Source organism: Oncorhynchus keta, chromosome 11 (genome assembly GCF_023373465.1).
Source record: "Oncorhynchus keta strain PuntledgeMale-10-30-2019 chromosome 11, Oket_V2, whole genome shotgun sequence".
NCBI classification, from domain to species: Eukaryota; Metazoa; Chordata; class Actinopteri; order Salmoniformes; family Salmonidae; genus Oncorhynchus; species Oncorhynchus keta.
Window position 1 is genome coordinate 9,670,662 of NC_068431.1, and position 11,074 is coordinate 9,681,735.

An 11,074-nucleotide genomic window follows, 5' to 3' on the forward strand; every position below is an offset into this window, starting at 1 on the left:
CATAAATTCAGTGGCCTTGAAGTCAGTCTCTTTGCCAGCATGAATATTAAAATCGCCCAACACGATGATTTTATCATAGTTCTCAAGGACAATAGACAATGGTTCAGAGAAATCGGTAAAGAAAGTGGATCAGTGTTTTGGTGGCCTATACAGGGTTATGGCCAGTACTGGTGGCTGACATTTAAACAGTATAACACGATGCATTGGTGGCTGACATTTGGTTTTGGAGAATGGGTCTTTTGAGCATCATGCTATACTGATTATAACATGATAACATGATGCTCAAAAGACACATTCTCCAAAACCAAATGCTCTTATAGCTGAGAGCATTAGTAAAAATAGAGGCTTTTCCCCCAACCTTTCCCCTTTTCTGATAGAGTATGAAAATCTGTAGTCGGGGGGGCTTGATAAAGAGCAGTACTACAGTCTGAAGACAGCCATGTTTGTTTCAGTGAGAAAAACACGCAATCAACTTTGCGCTCTGTTGCATTAAATGGTGTGGTTTTTTTCCCAGGTAAAGATGAGCGAGATGCAGGTGGTCTTGATGTCAGTCACCTCCATCTCACTCCTCTTTTACCTGTGATGAACCACGCCGTGTTGAGAACCCCACTTCCTCCTCTACACACAAACATCTTCTCAAACCCCGAAATGGTTTTGTTTTTATGCTAACTTTTGAGGATAGCTTGGAACAAGGTATTGTATTTGGCTAAGTGGTGGTCTGATTTGTTCATTAGTTCCCCAGGCCTAAAATAGAGCTGTGTAGAGGAGTGAAGTGGCATCCTTAGTATTGTGAAGTGTGTACAGGGTAGCCTAGTTTTTAGAGTGTAGAGGAGGTAGGTAGCCTAGTGGTTAGAGTGTAGAGGCGGCAGGGTATCCTAGTGGTTAGAGCGTTGGACTAGTAACTGGAAGGTTGCAAGTTCAAACCCCCGAGCTGACAAGGTACAAATCTGACGTTCTGCCCCTGAACAGGCAGTTAACCCACTGTTCCTAGGCCATCATTGAAAATAAGAATTTGTTCTTAACTGACTTGCCTAGTTAAATAAAGGTTAAAAAAAAAATAAAAGTGTGTACTCAATGTCTTAGTGGTAGTTGGTGTTTTAGAGTTACAGTAGTGTAATGCAACACAAACATTGGCACACACACACACAATAACTTACAAACTATACACACACATGGATTTAGTACTGTAGATATGTGGTAGTGGTGGAGTAGGGGTCTGAGGGCACACAGTGTGTTGTGAAATCTGTGAATGTTTTGTATAAACTGCCTTAATTTTGCTGGACCCCAGGAAGAGTAACTGCTGCTTTGGCAACAGCTAATTGGGATCCAAAATAAATACAAATACAAATGCTAACTCCCATTCGCTAGTATCTCCATTGATCCCTCCTATAGGGATATTCAGCTAGTACACTCCTTCATAACAGTCCCCAGTGCATTGGTTGTTTTCTCTTGTACATTGTTAAACACAAGACTAACATGTGTAAGGTTTGGTCTGTCTGTATGTGTTCGTGAGTGTCTCTACCTGTTCGCTCGTCTCTCTGTCTAGCTACGTATAGTTGTAAACGCTAACACACAGTTAGCTAGCAGTGCACATTAGCATTTCTACTCCATGTTAAGTAGGCTGCTATTTCTGCTGCAGCATTCTCCATAGGAATATTAATGGTCTTGGCCTTTCAACTGCATCTGCCCAGCCGTAGGTAGGAATACTTATAGATGGGCCGTACCAGAGGAGCTGCGTGCTCATCCCTCTTGGGATGCTAATGACTGTGGTGCTCCTCATCAGGAACGGCAGCCATGTTGTTAAGCTGGCTTAAAGTAAAAGGTTAATACGCTTTAATGAGATTTTTGTCTGTTCAGTAAAAAAAAAACGTAAATGTTCATCCATTCGAACGAAAGTGTCTGATTATTAAATGCAGTTTATAGATTCACGTTTCTCATCGCCTCTCTCAGAGAGAGGACTGCTCCTTTTGACCTTGGAGATGGTAATTCATTAAATACCATGGGTGAGTTATGTAGATTTACAGTCCAATACCTCCCAACAGCCTGATCCCATTCCTCTGGTCTCCTGTACAGACTACCCTACACCACTGAGACAGATGTCCCAGCCACATTCATTATGTCCTCTTCATTCACCTAGCCTGGGAGAATATTACATCTTCTGAGGGTGTATATCATCGACTGCAGTCGTCAATGATATACTGTAAAGCATCTCTCCTGTTGATCTCACTCCCTGTGTCTTGTAATCTCATCAGCTTCCCCTAATCAAATTCTCTCATGAGGCAGCACTACACCCCGGGCCAGCCTCCAGAGGCAAATCAACCACCGCAAATTAATCGGCTGTGAACTTATTCTCTTTTATTGAATACTCTTTGCTGTGAATGGATATTGAAGAAAACAATTTATCGCACACCAAACCCCTCCTTTGTGATGCTAGGGTATATAGCTTGTTATGATGAAATGCAATCCCCCTGCCATGTAATCAATAGTGTTTTTTATAGCGCTTATTGTGTCCTGCAACGTCAGACAGAGACTAAAGATATAAAGTTGGTGAGCTGGTGCAAGTTACTCTGTCACTAAATCACAATTACTGACCTTTTCTCTGGTCCCATCCACCCCTCCTCTCTTTCCTCTCTCCCCCTTCTCTCCCTCTCTCCCTCCCTCCCCCCTCCATCCCTTCCTCCCCCTTCTCTCCCTCCCTCTCCCTCCCCCCTCCCTCCCTCCATCTTTCCCTCCCTACCCCCTCTCTCCCTCCCTCCCTCCCCCATCCATCCCTCCCTCCCTCCCCCTTCTCCCCCCTCCCTCCCTCCATCCCTCTCTCCCTACCCCTTCTCTTTCCCTCCCCCTCCCTCCCTCTCCTCCCTCCCTGCCTCTCCCCCTCCCTACCCCCCCCTCCTCCCCACCTCCTCTCTCTTTCTCAGATGGTTGTCCGGGTCAGTGTAACAGGAATGGTCAATGCAGCCTGGGTCAGAACAGCTGGCACTGTGATTGCCACACTGGCTGGAGAGGACCTGGCTGCAGTGTTGCCATGGAGATCTCCTGTGCCGACAACAAGGACAACGAAGGAGGTGAGTGGTGAAGGTTCACAGGAGGAAGGCTGAGGAATGCGGTGTCCACTTAGTAGATTTGCCTATGAAAAGAAAAGGTATGACATTCCCATACATGACTCATGATTTGATTTCGAATCAACAGTACTTACAGTATTTGTGAAACTATACTGCTGACGAGGGAAAAATATATATTTATTTCCTCTAAATATCCACTTGTAAGGCACAGCAGCATCTCTCAGGTATGGCAATTGACAAGCTCTTTGATTCTCCCGGAGTAGCAGCAGTCAGCCAGACACCTGCCTGGGTTTCTCCTAGAGGTTTCCTCCCAGTGAGTTGCTCCAGGATCAGAGAGGTGTGATTGTGAGTCTGGTGTTATCAGGCCTGAATGGCCCAATTATGGAATCCTTCTGTCTGTGTGAGCTAGCGTTGAGCAGGCTGGGGAGAGAGGAGAAGCTGGTTGAATCGATGCCGTCTTCACCTCCTCCTCCCCAGAGTGCATTGGGGATCAGTGACCTGGAGTTTGCGGAGATGGATGTCCATATTACCTCCTCATCCCTCCCTGATGGAGGATTAAGTGCCCCCCCCCCCCCTCCTGTGACCATTTGTGAGAGGATCAAAGATGCCTCGGAGATGCAGTCTGCTCCTCTCCAAGCAGCCAGCTCCTCTCCAAGCAGCCAGCTCCTCTCCATGCAGCAGCTCCTCCCCAAGCAGCCAGCTCCTCTCCAAACAGCCAGCTCCTCTCCAAGCAGCAGCTCCTCTCCAAGCAGCCAGCTCCTCTCCACGCAGCAGCTCCTCTCCAAGCAGCAGCTCCTCCCCAAGCAGCCAGCTCCTCTCCAAACAGCCAGCTCCTCTCCAAGCAGCCGCTCCTCCCCAAGCAGCCAGCTCCTCTCCAAACAGCCAGCTCCTCTCCAAGCAGCAGCTCCTCTCCAAGCAGCCAGCTCCTCTCCATGCAGCAGCTCCTCCCCAAGCAGCCAGCTCCTCTCCAAGCAGCCAGCTCCTCTCCAAGCAGCCAGCTCCTCTCCAAGCAGCCAGCTCCTCTCCAAGCAGCCAGCCAGCCCCTTTCAATCTGTCAGTGCAGTGTTATCTAACATGAAAATGATACCCGTGACTATTTTTCCTTGCTTAGCGGCTAAGTAGTGTGCCGAGGCCAGAGCTATGTCGATCTTAAAGAGGGCTTTCTCTGTGGCATGTCAGGCAATTGAGTCCGCATGCTATGCTTCCAGGTATCTCAATGCAGCCCCTGGAGGCCTTTCATCTTTAATCTCTCTGGTCTGAGCAATAGGGTAATATGCTCCGAGGACGATAGGGGGTTTTAACAGTCTTTACAGCCAGTCCATTTCAATGTGTGGCTGGATGCCTGGCAGGCTGGCTGTTGAGGTTCATCAAAACAAATCCTCCTTCTTCATTGGAGATGTTGTCATACTTCTTACTCACTTCCTTAATCTGTCTGTCGGGTGTTTATCAGTCTCCCTCCCTCTCTGTTTGTCTCTGTCTGTTTTATTTCACCAAATAGAAGCTGAAAGATCAGACAGAAAAAGTTTACAAAGTCTGAAAGTAGTTTGCATAGTTGAAAGTGTTTGTTTTGACAGTTCTGAATTAACACAGAGGATTCACCCTCAGGGTTGTGAGTGATGTCCTGTTTGACTTTGATGTCAGTGTCATTGGTTTTGATTAAAAGTACGACAGGCAGGCACTGTGCTGGGGAGAAGGGTGCAGATCACCATTTCTGAAGGAGAACTTCCTTTGTAGGCTCCTGAGTGGCGCAGCGATCTAAGGCACTGCATCTCAGTGCTAGAGGTGTCACTACAGACCCTGGTTTGATTCCAGGCTGTATCACAACCGGCCGTGATTGGGAGTCCCATAGGGCAGCGCACAATTGGCCCAGCATCGTCCGGGTTTGGCCGGGGGTAGGCCGTCATTGTAAATAAGAATTTGTTCTTCTCTGACTTGCCTAGTTACGTAAAGGTAAAGTAAATAAAAATGTTGTTTTTTTAATTGAGAATGAGGCAAAAAGTACCACACACATCCTAATGAATATATAACATTAGTTGAAGAGAAATAAATGAACCTGTGAAAAGAATGGAAAGGGAATGAACATTTGAATATATGTTGTGTTGACACAGTATAGAGGGTACACAAGATGGTAAACCTGCATGTTTTCAAATGTTCTTTGTTGCACTGTTTTCTGCTTGACAACGATCTTGTTTTATTCTACCCAACAACAAAAGGAAAAATGACAAATCAACAAACAAACAAAATGCCATTGAATCATTATTTATTTGCAGCGGTGTCTGTCTGTCCAGGTTATTTTATCATGTGCTTCCCCTTACAGACGGACTGACAGACTGCATGGATCCCGACTGCTGCGTTCAGAGTCTGTGTCTGACCAATCCACTGTGCCTGGGAGCAAGGGATCCACTGCAGATCATCCAGCAGAGCCAATCACCTTCGCTGAAAGTCAGATCATTCTACGACAGAGTCAAGTTACTGGTGGGGAGGGATGGCACCCACATCATCCCTGGAAACAACCCCTTCAACTCAAGGTAGTGTACATTACATTTACATTTAAGTCATTTAGCGGACGCTCTTATCCAGAGTCCGACTTACAAATTGGTGCATTCACCTTATGACATCCAGTACCCATCTATCAATTCTACTTACTTCGGGATATAATCAACTGTTTATACAGTAAACATCAGCATAAGGTCAGAATATTCTATAGTAATTACCACTGACTTTCACACAGTCTCAGTCACAGTCTCACAGTCACACAGTCTCACAGTCACACAGTCTCACAGTCTCACAGTCTCACAGTCACACAGTCACACAGTCATACAGTCTCACAGTCACATAGTCACAGTCACACAGTATCACAGTCACACAGTCACACAGTATCACAGTCACACAGTCACACAGTCACACAGTATCACAGTATCACAGTCACACAGTCACAGTATCACAGTCACACAGTCACACAGTCTCACAGTCACACAGTCACACAGTCACACAGTCTCACAGTCACACAGTCACACAGTATCACAGTCACACAGTCACACAGTCACACAGTCACACAGTCACACAGTATCACAGTCACACAGTCACACAGTCACACAGTCACACAGTATCACAGTCACACAGTCACACAGTCACACAGTCACACAGTATCACAGTCACACAGTCACACAGTATCACAGTCACACAGTCACAGTCACACAGTATCACAGTCACACAGTCACACAGTCACACAGTATCACAGTCACAGTATCACAGTCACACAGTCACACAGTATCACAGTCACAGTCTCACAGTCACACAGTCACACAGTATCACAGTCACACAGTCACACAGTATCACAGTCACAGTCTCACAGTCACACAGTCACACAGTATCACAGTCACACAGTCACACAGTATCACAGTCACACAGTCACACAGTCACACAGTCACACAGTATCACAGTCACACAGTCTCACAGTCACACAGTCACACAGTCACAGTATCACAGTCACACAGTCACACAGTCACACAGTATCACAGTCACAGTCTCACAGTCACACAGTATCACAGTCACACAGTATCACAGTCACACAGTCACACAGTATCACAGTCACACAGTCACACAGTATCACAGTCACACAGTCACACAGTCACACAGTCACACAGTATCACAGTCACACAGTCACACAGTATCACAGTCACACAGTCACACAGTCACACAGTATCACAGTCACACAGTCACACAGTCACACAGTATCACAGTCACACAGTCACACAGTCACACAGTCACACAGTCTCACAGTCTCACAGTCACACAGTCACACAGTATCACAGTCACACAGTCACAGTCACACAGTATCACAGTCACACAGTCACACAGTATCACAGTCACACAGTCACACAGTCACACAGTCACACAGTATCACAGTCACAGTCACACAGTATCACAGTCACACAGTCACACAGTCACACAGTCACACAGTCTCACAGTCACAGTCTCACAGTCACACAGTCACACAGTCACAGTCACACAGTATCACAGTCACACAGTCACACAGTATCACAGTCACACAGTCACACAGTCATCACAGTCACACAGTATCACAGTCACACAGTCATCACAGTATCACAGTCACAGTCAAACAGTCACACAGTATCACAGTCACAGTCACACAGTATCACAGTCACACAGTCACACAGTATCACAGTCACACAGTCACACAGTCACAGTCTCACAGTCACACAGTCACACAGTCACAGTCACACAGTCTCACAGTCACACAGTCACACAGTCACAGTCATACAGTATCACAGTCACACAGTCACAGAGTCTCACAGTCACAGTCTCACAGTCACACAGTCACAGTCTCACAGTCACACAGTCACAGTCACACAGTCTCACAGTCACACAGTCACAGTCACACAGTCTCACAGTCACACAGTCACACAGTCACACAGTCACAGTCACACAGTATCAAAGTCACACAGTATCACAGTCACACAGTCACACAGTATCACAGTCACACAGTATCACAGTCACACAGTCACACAGTCATCACAGTCACACAGTCACACAGTATCACAGTCACACAGTCACACAGTATCACAGTCACAGTCTCACAGTCACACAGTCTCACAGTATCACAGTCACACAGTCACAGAGTCTCACAGTCACAGTCTCACAGTCACACAGTCACACAGTATCACAGTCACACAGTATCACAGTCACACAGTCACACAGTCACACAGTCACACAGTCACACAGTCACACAGTATCACAGTCACACAGTCACACAGTCACACAGTATCACAGTCACAGTCTCACAGTCACACAGTATCACAGTCACACAGTCACACAGTATCACAGTCACACAGTCACACAGTATCACAGTCACACAGTCACACAGTCATCACAGTCACACAGTATCACAGTCACACAGTCACACAGTCACACAGTATCACAGTCACAGTCACACAGTCACACAGTCACAGTCACAGTCACACAGTCACACAGTCACACAGTATCACAGGGCATTGGGAAAGTATTCAGACCTCTTAACTTTTTCTATATTTTGATACGTTACAAAAAAATAATTCCCATCAATCTACACACAATACCTTTTAATGACAAGGTGAAAACAGGTTTTTAGAAGTTTTTACAAATGTATTCAAAATAAAAATAAAAACAAAAATACTTAATTTACATCAGTGTTCAGACCCTTTGCTATGAGAATCGAAATTGAGCTCAGGTGCATCCTGTTTCCATGTATCATACTTGAGATGTTTCTACAACTTGATTGGAGTCCACGTGTGGTAAATTCAATTGATTGTACATGATTTGGATAGGTACACACCTGTCTATATAAGGTCCCACAGTTGACTGTGCACGTCCTAGCAAAAGCCATGAGGTCGAAGGAATTGTCCGTAGCGCTCCGGGTCAGGATTGTGTTGAGGCACAGGTCTGGGGAAGGGTACCAAAAAATGTCTGCAGCATTAAAGGTCCCCAAGAGCACAGTGGCATCTTTCTTAAATGGAAGAAGTTTGGAACCACCAAGACTCTTTTCCTAGAGCTGGCCGCGCGGCTAAACTGAGCAATCGGGGAGAAGGGCCTTGGTCAGGTAGGTGACCAATAACCTGATGGTCACTTTAAAAAAGCTCCAGAGTTCCGCTGTGGAGATGGGAGAACCTTCTAGAAGGGCAACCATCTCTGCAGCACTCCACCAATCAGGCCTTTATGGTAGAGCGGCCAGATGGATGCCACTGGTCAGTAAAAGGCACATGACAGCCCGCTTGGAGTTTGCCAAAAGGCATCAAATTTATTCCATGAGAGACAAGATTCTCTGGTCTGATGAAACCAAGATTCAACTCTTTGGCCTGAATGCAAAGCGTCATATCTGGAGTAAGCCTGTAACCATCCCTACGGTGAATCATGGTGGTGGCGGCATCATGTCTGGAGTAAACCTGTAACCATCCCTACGGTGAAGCATGGTGGTGGCGGCATCATGTCTGGAGTAAACCTGTAACCATCCCTACGGTGAAGCATAGTGGTGGCGGCATCATGTCTGGAGTAAACCTGTAACCATCCCTACGGTGAAGCATAGTGGTGGCGGCATCATGTCTGGAGTAAACCTGTAACCATCCCTACGGTGAAGCATGGTGGTGGCGGCATCATGTCTGGAGTAAACCTGTAACCATCCCTACGGTGAAGCATAGTGGTGGCAGCATCATGTCTGGAGTAAACCTGTAACCATCCCTACGGTGAAGCATGGTGGTGGCAGCATCATGTCTGGAGTAAACCTGTAACCATCCCTACGGTGAAGCATGGTGGTGGCGGCATCATGTCTGGAGTAAACCTGTAACCATCCCTACGGTGAAGCATAGTGGTGGCGGCATCATGTCTGGAGTAAACCTGTAACCATCCCTACGGTGAAGCATAGTGGTGGCGGCATCATGTCTGGAGTAAACCTGTAACCATCCCTACGGTGAAGCATAGTGGTGGCGGCATCATGTCTGGAGTAAACCTGTAACCATCCCTACGGTGAAGCATAGTGGTGGCGGCATCATGTCTGGAGTAAACCTGTAACCATCCCTACGGTGAAGCATGGTGGTGGCAGTATCATGTCTGGAGTAAACCTGTAACCATCCCTACGGTGAAGCATAGTGGTGGCAGCATCATGTCTGGAGTAAACCTGTAACCATCCCTACGGTGAAGCATAGTGGTGGCAGCATCATGTCTGGAGTAAACCTGTAACCATCCCTACGGTGAAGCATAGTGGTGGCAGCATCATGTCTGGAGTAAACCTGGAACCATCCCTACGGTGAAGCATAGTGGTGGCAGCATCATGTCTGGAGTAAACCTGTAACCATCCCTACGGTGAAGCATAGTGGTGGCAGCATCATGACTGGAGTAAACCTGTAACCATCCCTACGGTGAAGCATGGTGGTGGCAGCATCATGTCTGGAGTAAACCTGTAACCATCCCTACGGTGAAGCATGGTGGTGGCGGTATCATGCTGTGGAGATGTTTTTCAGAGGCAGGGACTGTGAGACTAGTCAGGATCGAGGGAAAGATGAACGAGAGGATCTGCAGAGAAGAATGGGAGAAACTCCCCAAATACAGATGTGCCAAGCTTGTAGCGTCATACCCAAGAAGACTTGAGGCTGTAATCGCTGCCGAAGGTGTTTCAACACAGTACTGAGTAAAAGGTCTGAATTCTTATGTAATGTGATATTTCTGTTTTTTATATTTTATACATTTCTAAAAACCTGTTTTTGCTTTGCCTTTATGCAGTACTGTGTGTAGATTGATGAGGGGGGAAAAAACTATTTAATCAATTTTAGAATAAGACTGTAAACGTAACAAAATGTGGAAAAAGTCAAGGGGTCTGAATACTTTCTGAATGCACTGCACTGTACATTAAGAGATTTGATTAATGTGTTGTTACACCATCTTCATACCTTCACCTTGTAGCTATGTCCTCTCTTGCAGCCTGGCAGCGTTGATCAGAGGCCAGGTCGTGACCACGGACGGGACTCCCCTGGTGGGGGTCAACGTGACGTTTGTCAAGTACCCCCACTATGGCTTCACCCTGACTCGTCAGGACGGCACGTAGGTGATTTTTTTGGTGTTTGAATATGACAACAGATCTTTAGATGTATGAATGGATTTATGTCCCTTAGGTGACTTGGATATCTTTGAGTGATTTGAGGATGGCGAGGATCAACGGGTTTGTAAATCCCCTTTGCCCTCTGTCTTTGTTCCTCTCTAGATTTGACCTGGTGGCCAATGGGGGCGTGTCTCTGGCCCTGCTCTTCGAGCGAGCTCCGTTCCTGAGCCAGGAGCGCACGGTGTGGCTACCCTGGAACCGGTTCTATGCCATGGACACGCTGGTGCTGAAGACAGAGGAGAACACCATCCCAGCCTGTGACCTCAGCGGCTACGTCCTCCCCGACCCTGTGGTGGTGGCCTCGCCCCTCTCCTCCTTCTTCAGCTCTCACCCTGCAGAGAGGCACATCATCCCTGAGACTCAG

At 46.9% G+C, this 11,074-nt stretch overlaps 1 pseudogene; it reads left to right on the top strand.

The window, feature by feature from the left end:
- The window catches only part of LOC118371115 (teneurin-2-like), a 474,921-nt pseudogene that overhangs the window by 428,005 nt on the left and 35,842 nt on the right, over positions 1–11,074 (top strand).